Below are 17,808 nucleotides of genomic sequence, written 5' to 3'. Positions count from 1 at the left end.
ACTTTAAACACTTTTATGATATTGCCCTGTGTTACGACCGAGGTGGGGGGAGTGCAGTGTCTTTTCTAGTTCCACTTCTTCACAGGTCACAACATATATTTAAATGTTTACCCAGTTACTGATGTGGTCAATCATATGCTCTACTCTTTATCCCAGAATCAAATACACCAACCAGGTTTCCTTAATAAACTACAAAATTATCAATTATGAAACAAGACTTAACCAGTAATGAAGCAAAGCATTAACATACAAATTGAAATATGAAAGTTCCCTTTTTACCTTAGCCCCACACACACACAAACACACTGGTTAACCAAAAAACAAAAAGATTTTCTCTTTAGAGCTCAGTTTAAAAAAAAAGATAAAAAAGAATAGTTTGACCAAATACTTGCTAATTCTTGAAGGATAAAAAAAGAGATGTGGAAAGATGTCAGTTGTCCCTTTATTCTGGCGTCCCAAATACACATAGATGGCTGTCACGGATCTTTCTAGAACAGTTCTTCTCAGGCGACGTTGAAGATCAGTTTGGCAGGCTTTCCAGGAGAAATGCAGAAACGGGTTTCTGGCAGGCCTTTTAGGAGGCATGTAGCATCAATTTCTCTATTGCTTACACTCACTTCTAAGAGCTTCTCAGAGAGATGGAAAAGTTGGCAGGCTTTTCAAAGAGATGGAAAAGGCTGAGCTGGGGTTTTGTCCTTGGCAGGTTGATTTTTTAAACTCCTTTCAAAACACTGTCCAAACCCCAACTGACTGTCCAAAGCGAAACCAAAACAATATCCCAAGAGTCAAGCCTCCTGACCCCTATAAATCTTGACCTGTCACTCCTCTGCAGTCATCTCCCCAGGTCAAAAAGCCCCCTCTGGGTATTTATCTGAAGACAGGTGACTTCCAGTAAGGGTTGTTTACAAACCAAGTCCAAAAGATCTTCCAATGACCTCTTTTAAAAAAAAAATACACAAAGTCCAGCAGGCTATGGAATCCTTTTCAGTTTTAAAACCCAAGTCCTCAAAAAAATTAAAAGAAATTTGGAACCACTTTCATAACACCTGTAATCTGTTATTCTAATAGAGTCATAGACTCATTATGGCACAGAAGGAAGCCATTCAGCCCACTGAGTCCATGCCGGTTCTCTGTTGAGCAATCCAGTCATCGCTTCAGCCCCGTAGCACTGCAAGTTTATTTCCCTTAAGTGTCCATCCAATTTCCTTTTGAAATCATTGATCATCTCTGCTTCCACCACCCTCGAAGGCAGTGGGTTCCAGGTCAATACCACTCACTGCGTAAAAAAGTTCTTCCTCACATCCCCATTGGATCTCTTGCCCAAAACCTTCTGTCTGTGTTATCTAGTCCTTGTAGTCAGCTAATGGGAACAGCTTTTCTTTGTCTACCTTATCTACACCTGTCATAATGTTGTACATCTCTATCAAATCTCCATTCAATCTCCTTTGCTCCAAGGAGAACAACCCCAGCTTCTCCAACCTAACCTTGTAGTTAAAATTCCTCATACGCGGAACCATTCCAGTAAGTCTCCTCTGCACCCTCACATCCTTCCTAAAGTATTAAGAACCAATATGCATGAGTTATGATAATCAGTGGTGGTGTCGGGGATGGGGGGGGGGGGGGTGGGTGGGTGGTGGTGAGTGGACTGTGTACAGACAGTGCAGGCCTATGAAAGCAGAGAAAGAGTTTTGAATGGAAAAGCATTTCCTTAGTTCATTCACCAGGGGACAATCCTATTTTCTTGCACAGATTGAACCTGTTATTTGTGATATTCAGCAACTCTATTTAGTCACCACACAATTATGCTCAACAATGACCTTTTAAGCCATTTCATTTTATGTTATTGTGATAACTAGTTGTGCATCATGCTTTTGTGCAGTAGCATGTAATTTGGTGTTTAACAGCTGTATGCCACTATTATCTGTGTGGGTGATTAATGATCGTGTTCCTTCCTGCATGTAATGAACAAGCATCAAATTTTTTAAGTTCTGCTTTGTATTTGCCAGACAGCATCCCAGTAATCTTCATTGTAACCTCGCTGAAGCTTCAATATTATTCCTATACTGCAGACTGTATTCTAACAGAGGTGTTAAGGATTTATATAGGCTCATCACTGGACAGGGCTAATATGCTGCCTGGTTCAAGTTCAACATACTCAATTTACAGAATGGGTTTCAGCTGGGAAAAAGCTCTGTGCAAGGCAAAGCTGTGACAATGTAATCTGAATGGAAGCGTGACAATGAACATGCATTTGTGGGAACTGGCAGATGGAAGAGTGTGATGGTGAAGCCATGTGGCAACTGTGATCAGCCTAAAAATTGCTAATAACTGACTGATTGACTTGAAGGACATTTTAAAAAACAATTTTCTCTTTTCCTCTCCTCTACTGAAGGCATTAACTCTTGTTGGGTATGGTTCTACAGATGTCAGTAAACCTCGAGTATCATTCCTCATTTACAGTGAGTGTTGGTAAACCATGGAGAACATCAAATCAGGCCCAATCATGTTTTTACCCAACATGCAGATATGCACATTTTCCAGGAGCTGGAATGGTGGCTGATTTTGTCTATAGCTCAGGGTACTGCAATCAATTATTGTTCCCACACCTACCCTGGATAGGATCAGCTAATACAGCATAGACTAGTAATCATATCTGGATCTTTCTAGTCTGTTTGCCTCGTACTTCACCTGGCAGTGCCTTTTACCAAGTAGCTTCTATTCTATACTGTTGATAATTAGACATTATTAATGGAATTGAAAATAAGAAAGAATAGTTTATTATAACGTTTCCTTTAATTAACATGCTATATAAATGAAATTTGTTTGCACTTGTTGGTTACATCAGCTATAAAGGTGAAAAGAAACAAAAAGTTCAATTGCAATAATATATTTAGGGGCAGAGCTATGATGGATGGAGGGATTGTTCCAACCATGCTACGGATAATTGATCTTCCATTCAGAATCATAGAAATCTGATATACTAAATAATATTGCAACATGTCCTCCTCCCCATCCCCAATCTTTGACTCCATTTCTGATCAAATTACCAAACATTTGTAAATTATACTAAATAAAGTCAACAATTGTACATTTTTTTAAATCTTAAATTTCTAAAGATAGATAAACTTCCACATCAGTGTAAGTAATAATGGAATCATTCCATTCTCAGGCATTCTCGTCTTTCAGCAGTGCTGTTTTTGTACACAGTATAAGTCACTTATATTTGCACGTCACCAGCAACATGTTGCTGCATCCTGGAAGTGTGGATTTCAAATGTCTGACCATTCTTTAAAGTGACAACTGCTTTCTTCCCTAATGACAAATTCAGTTTAAGAGTACTTTTACTTGGTTCATCTTCAACCAAAACCTGAATTAACTGTAAGGAATAATCACAAAGTTTAAAGCAAATTAGTTTTTTAAACATTGTGCAGATAACTATTAACATTGACAATGACAGAAGCACCAATTTCTATCTGTAATACAATGGTAAGAATACTATCTTTAACACAATAATATTGTAGAGCTAGAGGAGGTTAATCAGGAGAAAGAAATTAGAGTATGAGAGGAAGATAGCTAGAAATGGAAAAAAGGATACCAAGAGTAAAACACATAATGGTACAGGATTATTTGAATTAACTTGTTGCCACTGCTAATCTTTGTCCATATAGTTGGGGGGAGGGGTGGTGTAGGGGTAGGGTTGGTGGAAGGCAAGGGTGAAAACATGTGACTCAAAAGGACTCAATTTTGCATGAACATTACTATGTGGTACTCTTACCACAATTGTTGCATTATTGCTAGAACTACGGTTTTAGATTCCATTCTAACGTAGCCTGTATAATAACACTCTGCAAACACAGAGCTTGTGTTAAACTCTGATAGGATAATTGATAACAACGCTGATGGATTTGGTGACTTAAAATGATGGATACGAAAGAAATGATGGGTCTTATTTTGCTGTGAGATGAGAATGAACACAGCTTGCCATTCGATAGATTTATACTTGCCCAAAGGTGAACTTTTGCACGGCAAGTTGCTATCAGTCAAACAACCAAACAGTGTGGCACCCTCTACAGGCTATCTGGGACCTGTATGAACAGAGAAAGCAACTGTTTATCTCTTTAACCAATCAGAGTCTGAACCAGGAAGTGTAAGTTGAAATAATTAATTCAATGTCATAACAGGTAAATAAAGTGAAATAAAGAGTGGAAAAGAAAGATAGGACAAAGAGAGGAAGAGAGATAAAAGAAGACGGAAAGAAAATGTTAAAAAACATGTTTTTAAAATCTCTAATCATAATTAAAAGCTGTAAGGGATTCAACAATCATAATACCATTGATCAAGAGGAGATGGTTAGATTCTCTCTTGTTTGAGATGGTCATTGCCTGGCACTTGTGTGGCGTGAATGTTACTTGCCACTTATCAGCCCAGACATGGGTGCTTCAGTATCTGAGGAGTTGTGAATGGTGCTGATCATTGTGCAATCATTAGCCAACATCCACACTTCTGACCTTATGATGGAGGGAAGGCCATTGATGAAGCAGTTGAAGATGGTTGGGCCTAGGGCACTACCCTGAGGAACTCCTGCAGTGATGTCCTGGGACAGAGATAATTGAACTCCAACAACCACAACCATCTTCCTTTGTACTGGGTGTGACTAACCAGCAGAGAGTTTTCCCCCCGATTCCCATTGACTCCAGTTTTGCAAGGGCTCCTTGATTCCATACTCGGTAAAATGCTGCCTTGATGTCAAGGGCAGTCACTCTCACCTCACCTCTGGAGTTCAGCTCTTTTGTCCATGTTTGGACCAAGGCTGTAATGAGCTCAGGAGCTGAATCGCCTTGACGGAACCCAAACTGAACCTCAGAGAGCAGGTTATTGCTGAGCAAATGTCGCTTGATAGCACTGTTGACGACCCCTTCCACTCTTTGCTGATGATCGACAGTCAACTGATGGTGTGGTAATTGGCTAGGTTGGATTTATCCTGCTTTTTGTGCACAGGACATACCTGGGCAATTTTCCACATTGCCAGGTTCTGCTTCCATTCCTATCTATCTAACCTGGTTCCATTCTTATCTATCTAATTATAGTCAGAGTATCACATGCAATGGCTTCTGTTCCCGCCCTCACACTGTTACCTCTGGTGTCCCTCAAGGATCTACCATAGGCCGTCTCATATTTCTCATCTGCATGCTGCCCCTCGGCGACATCATCTGAAAACACAGCAATAGTTTTCACATGCATGCTGACAACACTCAGCTATATCTGACCACCACCTCTCTCTCTACTTCTCCACTATCAGTAAAGTAACAAATTGATTGTCGGACATCCAGAACTGGATGAGCACAAACTTTCTCCAATGAAATATTGGGAAGAATGAAGCCAGTGTCTTCAGTCCCCACTACAAACTCCGTTCCCTGGCTTCAGATTCCATCCTCTCCCTGGCATTTATCTGAGGATGAACCAGACTGTTTATGACCGTGATGTCATAGTTGACTTTGATGCTAGCTTCTGACCACATATCCACGCCATCACTAAGACCGCCTATTTCCACCTCAATAATGTCCCCCGACTCTGCCCCTACCTCAACTTATCTGCTGTGGAAACCTTCATCCCTGCCTTTGTTATCTGTAGACTTGAATATGCTAATACACTCCTGGCCAGCCTCCCACATTCTACTGTCCGTAATCTTGAGGTCATCCAAAATTCTGCTGTCCGTGTCCATACTTGTACAAAGTCCTTTTTACCAACACCCCTTTGCTTGCCGACCTACATTGCCTCCCAATTAAGCTATGCCTTGATTTTAAAATTCTCATCCTTGTTTTCAAATCCCTTCATGGCCTCGCCCCTCCCTGCTTCTCATCTCCTTCAATCCCACAATCCTCCGAACTATCTATGCTCCTCTAATTCTGACCTTTTGAGCATTCCTGATTTTAATTGCTCTACCATTGGTGGCTGTGCCTTCAACTGCCTAGGTCCTTAGCTCTGGAATTCCTTCCCTAAACTTCTGTACCTCTCTTTCTTCCTTTAAGATGCTCATTAAAACCTACCTCTTTCACCAACTTCTGATCATTTAACCTAACATCACCTTATGTGGCTTGGTGTCAAATTTTACTTTATAAGGCAAGGTAAAGCACCTTGGAATATTTTATTATGTTAAAGGCGCTATATAATGCAAGTTGTTGTTGTTGTTGAAAGGCTACTTAGTTTGGAATGGGCAAGCTTAACATTTTGTGGCAAGTTTAGTCAGTATCTCCAACATCAATACAGGAACAATACATGTTCAATACATGTGAATGGGAAGGCAGACAGCGAGATGGCATTTTTGCAAGCTTAAGGAGGGCTGGAGCATTTTGGACAGCAACCGCCAGATTTTCATGTTTTTATGTTTAACTTGCCAGAAGCTGTTACCCGATTTGCACATGACTATTATTGAGAGCTGTTAGCCTCACTTTTATTTTCACAGCAGAATTCAGCTAATTAATTAGACTCCAGGACAAACTTACCTTATTGCCAGTCAAAGTATCAACTTTAAAGCCCAAAGGTTTGATGATGATATTTTGTAGATTGAGGTCTTTGTCACCTATTTGTTCTGATTTTACATTAAGAGACTCTGATGGTGCTGAATATTTTTTGAGAACAGATTCTAAGTCTGGTTCCCGAATTGTGTCATGTGAAAGTTGATCTATGCCTTCTGGTACTGACTTTTCCATTTCCTCTTCCATGTAGGACTGAAGTACATGAGTTAAGTACTCAGAAATGAGAAGATTCACCAAGTGCCAGGATCCTGTTTATAACAAATAAAAGACTTAGAAATTGCTCACATTCCTTCATAAAATTAATTACAGATCAATATATATAATCAATCCTTTTTGTTTAAATTAGGGTAGATCATGCTCTTTATAACAAAAATCCTGAAAATATTCTTTACCATATATCTCTGTTAATGTGCAACGAAAAGATTGTTTAACTGTGATCCCTTACTCTTTCCTTTAAGAATACCTTATCAATGGCAACAATTCACAAACCTAGGTATCTGGATTGGTAGTTTTCTTTGATGTTTCTTAACCAGCATTGCGATTTTGCAATTAACTGTTCATGGGACACACACCTTTTCTCATTTCAAGGACCTTTTCCAACAGCTTATATTACATATTTATTTATTTTGCTAGAGATTATGATTTGTCTGATTTTTGTGCATCATTTATTAAAAGAAAGTTTAATTTTGATGAAAAACTGTTCATTCCACAATGGCCAGAATTTTATGTTGGGCGGGAGATCCCGCCCACCGGCCAAAAAGTTGGGTGCGAGTTCGCCTCTGCCAGGCCTAGGGAGCCACGCCAGGATTTTACACTCTCCAGGCCCTTAGTTGGCCTCGGGCAGGACTTCCACCTTTCTGAGGCAAGAAGTCCCACCTAATGGAGCTGCTGACCAATCAGCGGGCCAGCAGCTCTCAGACCCATCAGTGGGCGCGGTGACCACTGCTGGGTGGCAACCCAGCCACAGCAGCAAGATTGAGGATGGCTAGGTAAGACAGGTAAGTTTTTGGGGCCTCACCAGAGACAATCGGCCATGCCCCGGCGAGGCAAGGGAGTGGGGAGAGCTTTCTTTTAGTAGGGGCGGTTGGAGCTTCGGGGGCAGCCCTCCGTGGGGCACACGGTGCCCGATCAGGACAGCCACCCCCCCCCCCCACCCCCCCACCTTGCCCGCAAGAAGGCCGCCAGGTTTTACCTGGCGGTGTTCTGGGGGCCTGAGCTGCCCGCCCACTGCTGGTAAAATACCAGTGGCCACTTAAGGGCCTTGATTGGCCTGGGGCAGACCGGCTGTTTCTCACCACTACTGCCCCTCATAAATTGCAGCGGGGGCTGAAAGGCATTGGGAACGGCATCCCCTGCCTCCCACGCAATTGTACGCCCCCCCACCTCACCCCACCCCAGAGCTCCTTTGGGGGGCCATAAAATTCCAGCCAATAAGTTTGTTCTTTAGAGGTTGAAAGGTGCTAATCTGCTTGCTAGTCTACAAGATTGAATGGTGATATTATATTAGCCTGGGGTTTAGTTGCAAATATTATAGGTGCACTATGCCTTAATAGGCATTGTTTCACTAACAAACTAGCAAAATAAAATAATATATCATAAAATCACATTGAACTTTTAAAATCAATTTTAACCAGAATAGATCATCTAACCTGTTAGGATAATCAATCTAAAGAGTAAGCAGACTGTAGCAGAATTATCCAGTCTACATGCAACCTAACCTGGCTCCCAGGAATACATGCTATAATCATAGAACCAATAGGGAAATTTTCCAATTGGTGCTCACACCCACTTCCTTCCAGTGTTCTTTTATGGTAGGCAATTCCCATGGAAAATAATCAGGAAATTTCCTCTTTTTTAATCAATTCTGTCCTCTTATAAAAACATGGACATATTAGAGTTAATAGTTTCAGAGACAAACCTTACCAAAGGATTCTGCGTTTGACAGTGTTAAAGCACGACTTATTGCAGATAGAAAGTAGTTCCATCTCAATTGGAAATTTGCAGCTAGCTGTGTGAACTCTTCTCCCCTGAAGTTGCTGGGCTGAAATATCAAATATTTTTGTCTTTATATTGCACATTTTTGTGAAGCGATACTCTTTATCTTGAAACTAAATTTGATGATGATACAAATCATCATTTGTTGAATGATTAGAAGGAAAAATCTAATTGAAACTGTATAGCACCACTGTGCATAAGAAATACCAGGGAATATCCACCAATGTGCACTTCTTGATAAGTTTTCGCAATTATGATGACAGGGTGGGTGTTTTGTATGTCTAGTAAAGGTGCTCTTCAAGTTTAAACTTCTGTTGTCACAATTTGGAAGACCCAAAAGTGCTTTTGTCCAAAAGGTCTTTGTTCCTAATGCTGCAATTAATACTGTTTCTGATCAGTATTTAAAGTATAGATTTCTTTATGCTACCTGGCTTACATTGATGTACAGTATTCTACTTCCATCCAGTAATATTTTGTGTAAAAGGAAAGATATCATTGATCAACAAAATACCACATTTCATAAATGACCATTTCTTGTTCAATAAAATAGTGTAAATTGCCTTTGCCAAACTTAAGACCACAGAGAGAGAGAGAAAACACAACGGGAGCAGAGCTTTAAAAAGCTTGCCAAAAGGAACAGAGTCGGAGACCACAGAGAGAGAGAGAGGGTATTTTAAGGGAGTAAAAACAGAGAAAAAAACAAAGAGTGACATTACAGGAAAACCATAAGTTCATTAATTGGTAAGTAACTGCTAGTTGAAATACCTGTTCTAAGTTGATTTCAGATTAAAGGTGAATAGGAGAAATATTTTACAGATTAAAAACTAAAGACCAGTCGGAAATTTAAAAAAAACAAATTAAAATCTAATTATATAAAATAGAGATGCAGGGCCAGGTGATGTGTTGTACCTGCATGATGTGGGAGCTGGTGGACCCCATTGTGGTTCCAAGTGACCACATGTGTAGCAAGTGTTGGCTGCTCGAGGAACTCCGGCTCAGAGTTGATGAGCTGGAGTCTGAGCTTCGGACACTGCGACACATCAGGGACGGGGAGAGTTACCTGGATGCTGTGATTCAGGAGACAGTCACACCCCTTAGATTAACTACCTTGAATTCGGCCAGCAGTCAGGGACAGGAGGGTGTGACTATGAGTGAGGCAGGTAGAGGGATCCAGGAGGTAGTGTTGCAGGAGCTTCAGCCCTTGTCCTTGTCCAACAGGTTCGAGATTCTTTCTCCCTGTGTGGACAAGAGCAGGGACTGCAGGGAGGATAAGCAAACTGACTATAGCTCCGTGGTACAGGGAGCCATTCAAGTGGGGGGAGAAAAGAGAAATATAGTCGTAATCGGGGATAGTATAGTTAGGGGCATAGACCAATGTTCTCTGTGGCCAGGATCGAGAATCCTGAGGGCTATGTTGCCTACCTGGTGCCAGCGTTCAGGACATCTCATCTGGGCTGCAGAGGAACTTGGAATGGGAGAAGAAAGATCCAGTTGTCGTGGTCCACATAGGTACCAACGATATAGGTAGAATGAGGATCGAGGTTCTGCTGAGGGATAATGAGCAGCTAGGGGCTAAATTAAAAAGCAGAACCAAAAAGGTAATAATCTCCGGATTACTACCTGAGCAACGAGCTAATTGGTACAGGGTCAATAAGATTAAAGAGGTAAATGTGTGGCTCAAAGATTGGTGTGGGAGAAATAGATTCGAATTCATGGGGCATTGGCACCAGTATTGGGGAAGGAGGGAGCTGTTCCGATGGGACAGGCTCCACCTGAATCATGCTGGGACCAGAGTCCTGGCGAGTTGCATAACTAGGGCTGTAGATAGGGCTTTAAACTAAATAGTTGTGGGGGGGGGGGGGCGGGGGGGGGGGGGGTTCAGTTGCATGGAAAATTAGGAGCTCAAAGTTAAAGGAGAAGGTAGGATTTTAGATTTTTTTTTAGATTTAGAGATACAGCACTGAAACAGGCCCTTCAGCCCACCGAGTCTGTGCCGACCATTAACCACCCATTTATACTAATCCCATATTCCTACCACATCCTCACCTGTCCCTATATTTCCCTACCACCTACCTATACTAGGGGCAATTTATAATGGCCAATTTACCTATCAACCTGCAAGTCTTTTGGCTGCGGGAGGAAACCGGAGCACCCGGAGGAAACCCACGCAGACACAGGGAGAACTTGCAAACTCCACACAGGCAGTACCCAGAATTGAACCCGGGTCGCTGGAGCTGTGAGGCTGCGGTGCTAACCACTGCGCCACTGTGCCGCCCAGTGCAGGTTAGTGATGAGGCTGATTGTTACTGGAAAATAAAAGGTGGGTACAGAACATGTTAACGTCATATTGCACCAAGGAATCATATAAGAGTAGGGAAATTTGATAATAGAACAAACATAAAGGCTTTGTACCTGAATGCACGAAGCATTCGGGAGAAAATTAATGAGTTAACAGCTCAAATAGAGATGAATGGGTATAATTTAGTCGCGATTACTGAGACGTGGTTGCAGGAAAACCAGGTTTGGGAATTGAATATCCAAGGGTACTCAGTATTTCGGAAGGATAGGCAGGAAGGAAAAGGAGGTGGTGTAGCTTTGTTAGTAAAGGAAGGGATCAGTGCTGTAGTGAGAAATGATATAGGCACTGGAGATCAAGATGTAGAATCAGTCTGGGTAGAAATAAGAAATAGCAAGGGAAAGAAGTCTCTGGTGGGAATAATCTATAGGTCGCCAAACAGTAGTTCCGCAGTGGGGCACAGTATAAACCAAAAAATACTGGGGGCTTGTAAGAAAGGTATGGCAATAATCATGGGTGATTTTAATATGCATATAGACTGGATTAATCTAATTGGCAAGGGTAGCCTTGAGGGAGAGTTCATTGAATGTATTAGAGATTGTTTTTTGGAGCAATATGTTGTGGAACCAACCAGGGAGCAGGTTATTCTAGACTTGGTATTATCTAATGAGTTGGGATTAATTAATGATCTCATAGTTAAGGATCCTCGAAGGAAGAGTGATCATAGCATGCAGAATTTCAAATTCAGTTTGAGGGCGAGAAACTGGAGTCCCACACTAGCGTTCTGGAGTTAAACAAAGGTAGTTGCAGAGGCATGGGGACAGATTTGGCCCTAGTGGGCTGGGCAGGAAGACTAAAAAGTAGGACAGTTGATGAGCAGTGGCAGATGTTTAAGGAGATATTCAATTCCTCCCAAATAAAATATATTCCAGCGAGGAAGAAAGATTGTAAGAGGGGGGAGAAACATCCATGGCTAAGCAAGGAAGTTAAGGATAACATAAAGGCAAAAACTAAGGCATACCATCTTGCAAAGGCCAGTGGCAGGCTGGAAGATTGGGAAACTTTTAAAGATCAACAAAGGGTTACTAAAAAAGTAATAAAAAGACCAAAGTTATATGAAAGAAAACTAGCGCAAAATATAAAAACGGATAGCAAAAGCTTCTATAGTATATATAAGGGAAGAGAGTAGCTAAAGAGAATGTTGGTCCTTTGCAGAATGAGACAGGGGTGTTAATAGCGGGAGACACAGAAATGGTGGAGACACTAAATCAGTATTTTGCCTCAGTTTTCATGGTGGAGGGCACCAGTACCATTCAATAGTAACAGGTAATGTAGACGTTATAGAAAGGGAGGAACTTAGAACAATCATCATCACTAGGGAAAAAGTACTGAGCAAACTATTGGGATTGAAGGCAGACAAGTCCCCAGGGCCTGATGGCCTACATCCTAGGATCTTAAAGGAAGTGGCAGCGGAGATAGTGGATCCATTGGTTATAATATTCCAAAATTCCCTGGATGCGGGGAAGGTTCCAGTAGATTGGAAAAATGCTAATATAACGCCCTTATTCAAAAAGGGAGGGAGGCAGAAAGTAGGAAACTATAGACCAGTTAGTTTAACATCTGTCGTTGGGAAATTGTTAGAATCCATTATTAAGGGAGTAATAACAGGACATTTAGAAAGTCAAAACGTAATCCATCAGAGTCAACATGGTTTTATGAAGGGTAAATTGTGTTTGACTAATTTGCTAGAGTTCTTCGAAGATTTAACCAGTAAAGTGGATAACGGGGATCCTGTAGATGTAGTATATCTGGACTTCCAGAAGGTATTTGATAAGGTGCCACATAAAAGGTTAATACACAAGGTAAGATCACATGGGGTTAGGGATAATTTATTAGCTTGGATAGAGGATTGGCTAACCAACAGAAAACAGAGTCGGGATAAATAGGTCTTTTTCTGGTTGGCAAGATGTAACTAGTGGAGTGCCACAGGGTTTGGTCCTTGGGCCCCAACTATTTACAATCCATATAAATAACTTGGATGCAGGGATAGAAGGTACTATATCCAAATTTGCAGATGACACTAAAATAGGTGGGATAGTAAGTTGCAATAAAGAAATAAGAAATTTACAAATGAATATGAATAGGTTAGGTGAATGGGCCAAAATTTGGCAAATGGAGTGGATAAGTGTGAGGTTATCCATTTTGGTCGGAAGAATAGAAAGGCAAATTATTATCTAAATGGAGAGAAACTTCAGAGTGCTTTGGTGAAGAGGGATCTGGGTGTCCTCGTGCATGAATCGCAGAAAACTAGTATGCAGGTGCAGCAGGTAATAAGGAAGGCAAATGGATGCTGGGACATTGAGTAAATTTAAGGAGGAGATAACAGATTTTAATTAGTAATGGGTTGAAGGGTTATGGAGAACGGGCAGGAAAGTGGAGTTGAGGCCGAGATGAGATCAGCCATGATCGTATTGAATGGCGGAGCAGGCTCGAGGGGCTGAATTGCCTACTCCTGCTTTTAGTGCTTATGTTCTAATCCTAATCTTGGACAGGCCAGTAGATGATGTGAAAAAGTGGTGTAGGTTGATAATCCACCCAATTATATAAGGAAAAGGTTCTCACCTCCACTGGATAGCCTAGTAAAGTTAATGATTTAGTATAATGGAAACTGTGTGGAGAAGTTTCCCCCCAACTACCGCCACCCCCCAACTGTGACATATAGATAAGAGTTCTGTGCACAAATGCACAAAGCATAAGAAATAAAACAAGTGAGTTAGAAGCACAAATTCAACTTAAAGAGTATGATGTTTTACCCATTACAGAGAATTAGCTACAACCTGATTATCATAGAAGCTAAATATTCCATGCGCTAATATTTTTAGAATGGTCAAGAAAATTGGGAAAGGAGGGAGAGTAGCAATATTGATAAAAGATAGAATCACCACAGTACATTCTGTTCATTATCAACTGGCAGTCAAGCCAGTGAGGATCCAAGAAGTAAGTCTGTGCTTATTTTCGTGGGACCAGGAGGAGCAAGTGTGCTCCTCTGCCTCTGCTGGCCTGGGATCGCCCTGCTCAGCCTTGCATTCCACCCTCCCAGATTTACCTGCAACTTCTGCCAATGTCCCAGACAAACAACATTCATTCCTGTGGCCCAAAACTGGAAGTTGCTTCAGATTTCGCATCTGCAGCTCACCAGTCAGATTCAAAGTCACGAGGCCTTGTTGTGCAAACGTCAAAATCTACCCCATAATGTGAATTTACTGTTAGAATCACAGTCTTGTTAATTGTATTATCAAGTAGATGCATTGAAAGAAAAGCCAAAGAAATAAAATGACAAGTACAAGCTTTAGTTATGCAGCACTAAATCTGTGGACCAAGTTGCATGAAAAATAAAACTTTAAAATATTTATCAATTGTATTAATGACACCAACAATAAATCACACTATAGGCTGGATTTTATTCTTCTGGTGGCGGGTACAAAAAATGTCGGCTGCTGCGCATGGGACCCGCGCCCCCAATCACATGGCGGGGGAGGCGTCATTAATGGCATCACCTGATGTGGGAGAAGGTGCTGGGGCGATTTTAAAAAGACCTGCAACCAAAATGCAGAGTTGACCCCTTCATTCCCCATCTATAAACAAAATGCAGAGGTGACACCAATCCCCCCCATCTATAAGCAAAATGCAGAGCTGACCCTTTCCCCTCCTTGGTGGTGCTAGCTTCTCATGTATGGGAAAGCGAAGGTGCGTGAGTGCCGCACATTGAGCTTAACACCGGGAATGGATGGGACGATCATGGCGGATGACATTGAAATTTATGCAGAGAGGTACTTTAAATATTTAAACTAGCTTCACATCGCAGAGCAGCTGAAGTGCGGCCACGGGGCTTCCCCACCCCCAGGAAGATCAGGCCCTGCAATCCAGGCATCGAGTTCCAGGACGGCCGCTGCTGCTATGATTCTCCGACCCCTCCCCCGGCCACAGACCCCAACGTTGTGCCGATAATTGTCTTGATGATCTGTGGATAGCTAAGTGCTCAGACATAAGGGACATAACAAATTTGAACCTCCAATATATACAATTACATAAATAGTGTAATTATGACATTGAGTATTACTGAAAATAGAGACATGATTATTATTTCCAGCAAATATCTTACCTGAAACACAAAGAGATGCACGAGGGTTGACACGCACTGAAAGTAAGCTCTAATATCTGCTGCAGTATCCAGCAAAGCTAACAAACTATCAAAACCTGCAATAAGAAGAAATAATTTTAGGCTGTTTATACTTGGATTTTGTTTTCTAAGGTGCTAAAGTCATTATCTTCTGATACATATTACAAAGTCGGTGAGCACAAACCCAGGTGAAGACAATTTAGGTAAGGGCAGTAGCATAAGTGCTTTTCAATAACGGAGTTTCAGATTAAAACTATCCATTTTATAAACCATACATCAATGATGTTACTTCCAGTAAATGCTTTTTCATATTTTTTGGAGATTGCATTAAATCAGATTCTAATTATTGCTGCTATTTTTTTAAGAAAATTTATTTTAAGAAAATTTCTACACTTAAATTACAAACCACCATAATATTTCGAGCTGCACTCATGCCATTAAACCCATCTTTTTAAAGTTTCTTTACCTAATTAACTTTACCTAAATAATTTTTATGCTTACTATAATTAATGGGATACAAATTATATCTGAAGAAATCTTGATAATATGTCATAGTTGGTTTGTGAATAATGTTTCAAAACTTACTAGAAACTAGGAAGTTATGGAAAAGGACAAAGATGGACCAGAAATAAAGGTACTGAATTGGGGGAAGGCCGATTTCGATATGATAAAACAGGATCTGGCCAAGTGGACTGGGAGCAGCTACTTGTAGGAAAGTCTACATCAGACCAGTGGGAGTCATTCAAAAAGGAAATACTGAAAGTTCAGGGCCAACATGTTCCCATAAAAATGAAGGGTAGGACCAATGGCTGGAATTTTACCATAATCGCTGGCTCCGGCACGGGTGGAACTCAAATGGATGCGGCCTCCTTTCCCGCGCTGCGTCTCCTATCCACCGGCATCACGCGCGGGGCAGCCAATTAGTGACCCCGCGGCGTAACTGAGACCTGAATCGGCTGGTGCGGGCGGGAAGATATACATCATTGGGGGCGGAGCCACATCCGGGAATGTCTGACGTAAACCCTTGAAAAATGTTTACCTCAATGAAATTGACCAGGTATTCATTGTTTAAAAATCAGCAGTAGTAGTTGTGGTTCACTGAGAGGCTACAGTTCTGTTAGTGCAGAAGGTGTCAGAGATTTAAACACAGCTGGAGGAAGTCATGGAGGGGAGAAGCACTCACTCAGCCCCCCGTTTTTCAGATGATTCACTACACGTCCTCCTTCAGGCGGTTGAGGAGAGGAGTGATATCCTCTTCAACCCAGATGGTAGAAGGCGACTGTCGACAGTGACAAAGAGGGCCTGGCTGGAGGTCACAGAGGAGGTCAGCAGCCGTGGCGTCGTTCGGTGAACATGGATGCAGTGCCGCAAGCGCCTCAATGACCTGCTTCGCTCTGCCCGGGTAAGGGGCATTCCTCATTCATCTAATCGTTATTTTGTCAAGGGAGGGTGTATTTGTATTCATGATGCAATGTGGAACCCCTGCATGATCATTGCCTGGCTGCCTCCTTGCATTGGGATGCAAGATGGGCATATGTGAGATGAACGTTAAGGAGGGATTGATGAGGGCATGCTCAGCAATTGCACAGCAGTTAAAAGCCACATCAACCCATTTGGGTGATTACGTGAAATGCACACACCAATGTTTGACCTAATTTTTTTCTTTCATTAGGAAAAGAGGGCACACAACGCCCGAGAAAGGTCCCGGACAGGTGGTGGCGTGGCCTGTCCAGCATTCCTCAGTAGAATGGAGGAGGACGCATTGATGTTAGCAGGGGAGGAAGGAGGACGAGCCGTAGCAGATGGCGAGGCCGGTGGACATGGCCATGATCGTGAGTGATCCAGAAAGTGGTGTATTAGTGCATTTCGGGGGGAGGGGGCAGGGTGGGGGAGGTTGATGGGCCAATGTTGTTATGAGTTACTAATGAGCATAATTAAGCCCTCAAAAGTCCCATCACACTGATGTGACCATAATGGACCCAAATACATGTTCTCCACTCTGGCTTTCTGATCAAACTGATCAATATGATTTTCCCAGCAGGTGACCGACTGCATGGAACAGGAAGCGTCTCAGTTGTACCACCATACACCTCTGAGGTTGAGGAGGGCGCCTCAGAGGGCGCACCGTCACATCCTCGTGACGCACCAAGCACCAGCGCAGATACAGACACCTCGGTTGGGATTTGTGTGTCCATGGATTCGATTTCACATCTAGGTGTCAGCACAGCACAGGTGCCCGGCCAGCCACCGGAGGCAGAATTGGCTGATGCCTTACACAGTCGGAGGAGTGTGGGAGGCCAGGCCAGTGCAGAGCAGCAAGCTGATGACATGCCTTTGAGAACATCCATTCAGCAGGAGATGTTGCAGGTGCAGCAAGCGGTCCTTGAAAATCTGGCGGAGCTGCCTGAAACAATGCATGGAATTAATCAAACTCTGGCTACATCCATCCAGAGTATGATTTCTGCTCACTCTCAGGCAATTGAACATCTGGCTTCCCCCATTGACAGATTGGCGGCTGCAGTGGAAGGGCCAGTTCTGGATGCACTTCATGACGTCAGACCGATTGTGGCAGAATCTGATGCGCTGGCGCCAGGTCGAGGCCGCTCATCCCTCTGATGTCACCACTGAGGATCGTCAGAGCCTCACGAGGGCACAGGGGCAGCAGATCGCATATGGGAGCTCCTCTCAGGGCGCCTCTGATGCATCCTCCAGCTCCTTGCTCCCTCTGCCAGGGACATGTGATCAGCGAAATCCCAGGGTGTTACAGGGTACCCATGAGATTTCTCAGGAGAACCCTGAGA

Source organism: Heterodontus francisci, chromosome 6 (assembly GCF_036365525.1).
Source record: "Heterodontus francisci isolate sHetFra1 chromosome 6, sHetFra1.hap1, whole genome shotgun sequence".
NCBI lineage: Eukaryota > Metazoa > Chordata > Chondrichthyes > Heterodontiformes > Heterodontidae > Heterodontus > Heterodontus francisci.
Note: the sequence above shows the minus strand (reverse complement) of the source record.